This window comes from Nycticebus coucang, chromosome 13 (assembly GCF_027406575.1).
Source record: "Nycticebus coucang isolate mNycCou1 chromosome 13, mNycCou1.pri, whole genome shotgun sequence".
Lineage (NCBI taxonomy): Eukaryota > Metazoa > Chordata > Mammalia > Primates > Lorisidae > Nycticebus > Nycticebus coucang.
In genome coordinates, this window is record NC_069792.1 from 68,751,941 (window position 1) to 68,759,644 (window position 7,704).

The 7,704-nt window shown below is 37.8% G+C and overlaps 1 pseudogene; it reads left to right on the top strand.

The window, feature by feature from the left end:
- The first annotated feature begins 1,168 nt into the window (after positions 1-1,168).
- On the top strand, positions 1,169-3,453 carry LOC128563420 (protein ZBED8-like; annotated as a pseudogene).
- Positions 3,454-7,704: the final 4,251 nt, after the last annotated feature.

A 7,704-nucleotide genomic window follows, 5' to 3' on the forward strand; every position in this document is an offset into this window, starting at 1 on the left:
ACTTCTTTCCATAAAGGTTGTATTAGTTTGCAATCCCACCGCCAGCAATGTTTAAGTGTTCCCTTCTCTCCACATCCATGCCAGCATCTGCAGATTTGGAGCTTTGCAATGTGGGCTAATCTTACTAGAGTTAGGTGATATTTCAGAGTGATTTTCATTTGCATTTCTCTGATATTAAAGACAATGAGCATTTTTTCATCTGCTAGTTGGCTATTCATCTGTCATCTTCAGAGAACTTTTTCTTCATGTCTTTTGCCCACTTACAAATGAGGTTGTTTGCTCTTTTCTTTTTGATCAATTTGAGTTCTCTGTATATTCTAGTTATCAGGCCTTTTAAAGATTCATAACATGCAAATATTTTCTCACATTCTGAAGGCTGTCTGTTTGCCTTGGTTGTGGCACCCATAGTTGTGCAGAAGCTTTTTAGCTTGTCTGATCCCAGTTATTTATTTTTTGTGTTGATGTAATTGCCAAGGAGATCTTCCTCATAGAATCTTTTCCCAAGCCAGTATTTTTAAGTGTTTTCCCTGCACTTTCTTCTAGAATTTTCGTTGTTTTGTGTCTTACATTTAAATCTTTTATCCAGTGCGAATCAATTTTTGTCAATGGTGATAGATATGGGTCCAGTTTCAGTCTTCTACATGTGGCTAACAAGTTTTCCCAGCACCATTTATTACATAGAGATTCTTTTCCCCAGTGCATGTTTTTCTCAGGCTTAACAAAGATCAAATGACAGTATGTGGCTGTGTTCATCTTTAGATTCTCTATTCTATTTCATAGATCTATGTCTCTATTTTTATGCCAGTACCATGCTGTTTTGATCACTATAGACTTGTAGTATAACCTGAAATCTGATAACGTGATGCCTCCAGAGTTGTTTTTATTTCTAAGAACTGTGTTGGCTCTTTGGGATTGTTTTCTGCTTCCATGTGAAATGAAGTACAATTTGTTCAAGTTCTTTAAAGCATAACATTGGTGCTTTGATGGGGATTGCATTAAATCGGTAGATTGCTTTGGGTAGTATAGACATTTTAACAATGTTGATTCTTGAGATGGACAAGGGAAGAGATGGAATGGCCACTGCCCCGCCAGTCAGTGCAGGAGCCCACGGTGTGTAGCAGAGAGGAGAGGATTCCGGCGGGAACTTGACTCTTGGCACCACCGCCTCATGCAATGTGTAGGTTTTGAGAGTATTTTAGAGGGGCTTTATGGACCACACTGCGAAGAGACCTCAGTTTACTTGAAGGATTGTATACCATCTCTTGATTCTTCACAGTCAACGCCAAGGAAGGAGCTACCATCTCAGGGCCAGTCCAACACTGGTAAGATTGAATACCAAGCAGAAAATTACCTAAATACACTCTTGCCAAAGAAAGCAAACCATCCCATGACAATGGATAGTGTAGAGAAGAATGTTAATAAAAGAATATATAGTGAAGATTTTTTACAGTATGGTTTTTCCTCAATAATTACAGCAGGAATTGAGAAACCACAATGTGTTATTTGTTGTGAAGTTCTATTAGCTGAATCTATGAAGCTGAACAAACTAAAATGCCATTTTGATAGCAAGCATCCGAGCTTTGCCAACAAGGACACCAACTATTTTAGAAACAAAGCTGATGGACTCAAGAGAGCCAGACTTGACACGGGTGCTAAGTACCACAAACAAAACGTAGCAGCCATTGAAGCTTCATATTTGGTAGCACTCTGAATCACCAGAGCTAACATACCATTCTAAGGATTTACTGTTGCCAGCAGCCAAAGACATTGTTTGACTTATGATTGGAGATGAATTTGTTACGAAATTAAGTGCAATTTCCTTCTCTAACGACACTGTCCACAGAATAGATGACATGTCTGCTGATATTCTTGATCAGGTAATCCAGGAAATTAAATCTGCTCCACTTCCAATGTTTAGTGTCCAGCTTGATGAATCTACAGACATTGCAAACTGTTCACAGTTACTGATTTACGTGAGGTATATTAATGACGGCGACTTTAAAGATGAGTTTCTTTTTTGCAAACCTCTTGAAATGACAACTACTGCACGTGATGTATTTGACACAGTTGGTTCATTTCTGAAAGAGCCTAAGATCTCTTGGGAAAAGGTTTGTGGTGTTTGCAAAGACGGTGCTCCAGCTATGCTAGGATGTCGATCTGGCTTTCAACATTTGGTACTGAATGAGTCGCCAAGTCATCGGAACTCACTGTATGATTTATCGGCAAATATTAGCAACGAAGACGCTGCCACAAGAGTTATAAGAAGTAATGAAAAGCGTCATAAGTTCTGTCAATTTTGTAAGGGTGAGCACTTTAAACAGTCACCTGTGTTCGCAACTGTACAACAGGTTGGATGCACGGAACAATGCTCTGCTATTTCACACTGAAGTGAGATGGTTGTCGAGAGGAAAAGTTTTAAAATGTTTTGGAGTTTTGTGATGAACTCAAAACGTTTTTTAATCAGAAAGCAAGACCGCAGTTCAAAGCACTTTTCAGCAATAAAAGGGAACTGCAGAAAATAGCTTACTTGGTTGACATCTTTGCCACCTCGAATGAGTTAAATTTATCATTGCAAGGACCAAATGCAACATGCCTCGATTTGTCTGAAAAGATTCGATCATTCCAAATGAAACTTCAGCTTTTTTTTTTTTTTTTTTTTGTAGAGACAGAGTCTCACTTTATGGCCCTCGGTAGAATGCCGTGGCCTCACACAGCTCACAGCAACCTCCAACTCTTGGGCTTAAGCGATTCTCTTGCCTCAGCCTCCCGAGTAGCTGGGACTACAGGCGCCCGCCACAACGCCCGGCTACTTTTTGGTTGCAGTTCAGCCGAGGCCGGGTTTGAACCCACCACCCTTGGTATATGGGGCCGGCGCCTTACCGACTGAGCCACAGGCGCCGCCTGAAACTTCAGCTTTAGCAAACAAAATTGGATGAAAATAAAATTTACATATTGCCTACCTTATCTTCTTTCTTTGAGGAACATGACATTGAACCAGACAAAAGGATTATGATGATAATTTCTGTTAAAGAACACTTGCACATGCTTGCAGACGAAATTTCATCGTACTTTCCAAATCTACCTGACACCCCATTTGCACTTGCCAGAAGCCCATTCACAGTCAAAGTTGAAGATGTTCCTGAGACAGCACAAGAGGAGTTCATTGAACTTATGAACAGCGATGCAGTGAGAACTGATTTCTCTACAATGCCAGTTACAAAATTCTGGATCAAGTGTTTGCAATCATATCCTGTTCTGTCTGAGACTGTGTTGCGCCTTCTTCCATTTCCAAGAACGTATCTTTGTGAAACAGGGTTTTCCAGCTTGTTGGTTATCAAGTCTAAATACAAAAGTAGGCTTGTTGTGGAAGATGATCTTTGTTGTGCTTTTGCAAATACTGCCCCAAGAATTTCTGATCTGGTGAGAAAGATGCAATCTCAACCTTCCCACTGACTTTGGCTTTTTACTCATACTGTTGCAAAATCTAGCAATGTAGTTTACTGTTGTTATATTAAGACTGTTACCCATGCTACACCATGCTTCAAGACAAAATTTCATTTATTTGTAATTAGAAATAAACATTTCACAATTAAAAAAAAAACAATGTTGATTCTTCCCAGCCACAAGCATGGTCTGTTTTTTCATTGTTAACATCTGCTATTTCTTTTCTCAGAGTTACATGGTTCTCTTTATAGAAATATCTCACATACTTTGTTAGATATATTCCCAGGTATTTTATCTTCTTTGTGGTATTTGCACAGATGGTGCAAAGAATGGAGTCTTTGATTTTATTATCAGCTAGACTGTTGTTGACATATATGAAGGCTACTGATTTGTGGGTATTAATTTTGTATCCTGAGACACTGGTATATTCCTTGATCACATCTAAGAACTTTGTAGTTGAGTCCCTGGGGTTTTGCAAGTATAAGATCATTTCATCTGCAAAGAGCAAGAATTTGGCCTCTGTTCTCATTTTAATACCCTTGAGCTCCTTCTCTTTTCTAATTGCAATGGCTAGGATTTCCAGCACTGTACTGAATAGCAATGGGGACAATGGGCATCTGTGTCTAGTTCCAGATCTGAGTGGAAATGCTTCCATTTTTTACTCCATTCAGTATGATATTGGCTGTGGGTTTGTTGTAGATTGCCTCATCAGTTTAAGAAATGTCCCACCTAACCCTATTTTCTTAAGTGTTCTTATCAAGAAAGGATGTTGGATATTGTTAAAAGTCTTTTCTGCATCAATTGAGAGAATCTTATGATCTTTGTTTTTGATTTTATTTATGTGGTAAATTATATTTATGGGTTTATGTATGTTGAACCAAACTTGCATACCTGGGATAAAACCTGGAAATTTCTTTTTTCTTTTTTTTAATCTCAGAATATTAGGGAGTACACGTTTTGTTTATATACTGTGTTTTTGTACGGATTGAATCAAAACATACCCTTTACTCAGATATTGTGTACTGTAACCAACAACTGTGAACTTACCCATCCCTGACTCTTCCCTTCCTCTACCTTGATTTTCATTGAAATTTACCTCCATATTTGCACTTAATTGGTGGTTGATTAGTTCCAATTTAGTATTGAGTACATATGTTTGTTTCTCCATTCTTGTTATGTTTTATTTAGAAGAATGGTTTCGAGTTTCCTCCAGTTTTCCTCCAAAAAGATACTAGATCGCATTTTCTATGGCTGACTAGTACTCCATAGGACACATATACCACTTTTTATCAATCCATTCATGTGTCGGTGGGCACTTGGATTGTTTACACATCTTTGTGACTGTGGATTGTGTTGCAATAAACATTTGAGAGTAGTGGGATCACTGGATCAAACAGTAGATCTACTTTCAGTTCTTTGAGGTATCCCCATGTAATTTTCCATAGAAATTGCACTAGTTTGCAGTCCCACCAACAGCTCAGAATAGTTTCTTTCTCTTTGCATCCACACCAGCATCTGTTGTTTTTGGACTTTTTAATGTAAGCCATATTTATTATAGTTAGGTGATATTTCATTGTGGTTTTGATTTGCATTTCCCTAATGATTAAAGACGTTGAGCACATTTTTGTGAGTTTGTTGGTCATTACTGTAACTTCATTTGAAAAATTCCTGTTCGTGTCTTTTGCCCATCTTTTAATGGGGTTTTTTGGTTGTTTTGTACTGATTTGTTTGAGCTCTTTGTAGATTCTGGTTATTTGTCCTTTATCAGAAGTATAGCATGTGAATATTTTCTCCCATTCTGTGGGTTATGTATTTGCTCTTTTGATTATGTCCTACGCTGTGAAGAAGCTTTTTAATTTGATCATGTCCCATATATTTATTTTTGTTTTTGCTGTGATTGCTTTGCATGAATTCATGTCTGCATGAATTTCTTGCCTAGGCCAATAGCTATAAAAACTTTTTCCGACATTTTCTCCTAGGATTCTTATAGTTTCCTGCCTTAGGTAGAAGTATTTTATCCATCATGAGTTAATTTTTGTGAATGATAAAAGGTGCAGATCCTGTTTCAGTCTTTTACATGTGGCTAGCCAGTTTCATGTGGATATCCAGCTCCATGTATTGAACAGGTATTTTTTACCTCAGTATGTATTTTTATCTGTTTTGTCAAAAATCAGATGGGAATATGAGGATGATTTCTGGGTTCTTTGTTCCGATCCATAGGTCTTTATGTATGCCTCTGTTTTTGTGCCACCACCACACTGTTTGGTTAAAATAAGTTTTAAAATAGTTACATCTGGGTTGACAACAAGGTTCTTAATCAAAGACTAGCCTTAAAATGATGATTTTTTTTTTAAAGTCAAAGCCTCACAGAGGAATCAATTGTTTATTGAATATCTTTTGTGTACATGATAAACACTGGCACTAACCATTTCCAACCTCCTTAGCAAAACTGATATATCTCAAAGAAGGAGATAAATAAATGATAGGCACATGTTAATTCATCAATCAAACCAGGCATATTTCACCTCTGCTTTAGAGGATAGCTGTGTGAACTCCTAATACCTTTACTGCAGTTTCTCATAGTGTCTTTAGATGTTTTTCACCCAAGTTAAGTTGAAATTGTGGAACATAGACAAAAGTAATTTCTAGCTATTAATGTTCAAAGGGGGATAAATAAATAAATATATATATATATTTACACACACACATCCACATATGGAGACCTAGGCAAGACATAAGTAAAGTAAGAATCTCTTTATGTTTTACTCCCAGTAGTTATTTTTATGAAAAGAATTTATTATAGGGTCAGAAATGATGGGTCATCCCTGCAGCTCTAGCTTCTAGAGAGGCCAAGGCAGGAGGATCCTTTGAACCTAGGACTTTGAGGTTACAATAAGCTATAATTGTACCTGCACACCAGCCTGAGTAACAGACTAAGACCCCATCTCTAAAAAAAGAAAAAAACAAAACCTTATTCTACACAATACTTTTGTCATTTACATGAAATTTATGGCAACTGCATATATTCTTTATTTTTCTTTTGAGACAGAGTCTGTCACCTACAGTAGAGTGCCAAGGTGTCATAGCTCACAGCAGCTTCAAAATTCTGTGCTCAAGTGATTCTCTTCCCTCAGCCTCCCAAGTAGCTGGGACTACAGGCATTGGCCACAACACCCAGCTATTTTTAGAGATGAGGTCTTGCTCTGGCTCAGACTTATCTCCAACCTGTGAGCTCAGGCAATCCACCTGCCTTGGCCTCCCAGAATACTAGGATCATATATTCACTTTATTCACTTCTTAATCTCAAAATCTGTAAATATTATCTTGTACGTCAAAAGAGTGAATGTTATCTTGCTTGAAAAAGGCATTTTTGGAGATGTGATTAAGTTAAGGATCTTGAGATAAAGATAATATTCTGGGAGAATCTGGGCCCCAAATACCATCACAGTGTCCTTAGGAGAGAGGGGCAAAGGGAGATTACACACACAACTGTGCACACAGTGACGACAGAGGCAGAGACTGACCACAGCCAAGGAAAACGAAGAAATGGCTGCCACAGCAGAAATGGTAAGAGACAAGGATTCTTCTTCAGGGTGTAGACATCTTGGTTTCAGATTTTGGCCTTCCTAACTGTGGCACGATACATTTTTATTGTTTTAAGCCACCAAGTTTGTGGTAATTTATTGCAGCAGCCCTAGAAAACTTGGACCACTTTATGTCATAAATTCAAATTTCTTTTTCAAATTTCAGATTAATATGAGGACATATAAACATTTAGGTTATGTTGTTTTTGTTTCTAAGCTAAAGCTCAAGTTGTAGCTGTTCCCTTCCCCCACGGGGTCTGCTGTGTACCCTCACATAGTGCACAGTAGAGGACAACTTGCCAGTCCTCTTCCCTCGTCCCCTTCCCTCTTCCCTCCTCTCCCACCCCTCACTTGAATATTCTTATGTTTTACTTTCATGTGGGCAGATATTTGTTTATATAATTCAAACTTTTTAAATATGTCTAGGAGAACTCCTTAGAATCTATTATAGTCATGTTTTATCATTTAGGATAAGAAATGGATCACTTGTTCAATTCTCCCAGATTTGTTTTAAAGAATTAGCTCAGTACGACAAGAGAAGCCTCCAGGCAAATCGTTAAAAATGATATGAGTCGAATCCTAAACCCTAAGATACTTCCTTCCTAACCTGCATATTGATTATCAACCAATGTCAGTTTTCATTTAAGTCCATTAATGGATGAGCAGACATTTATGA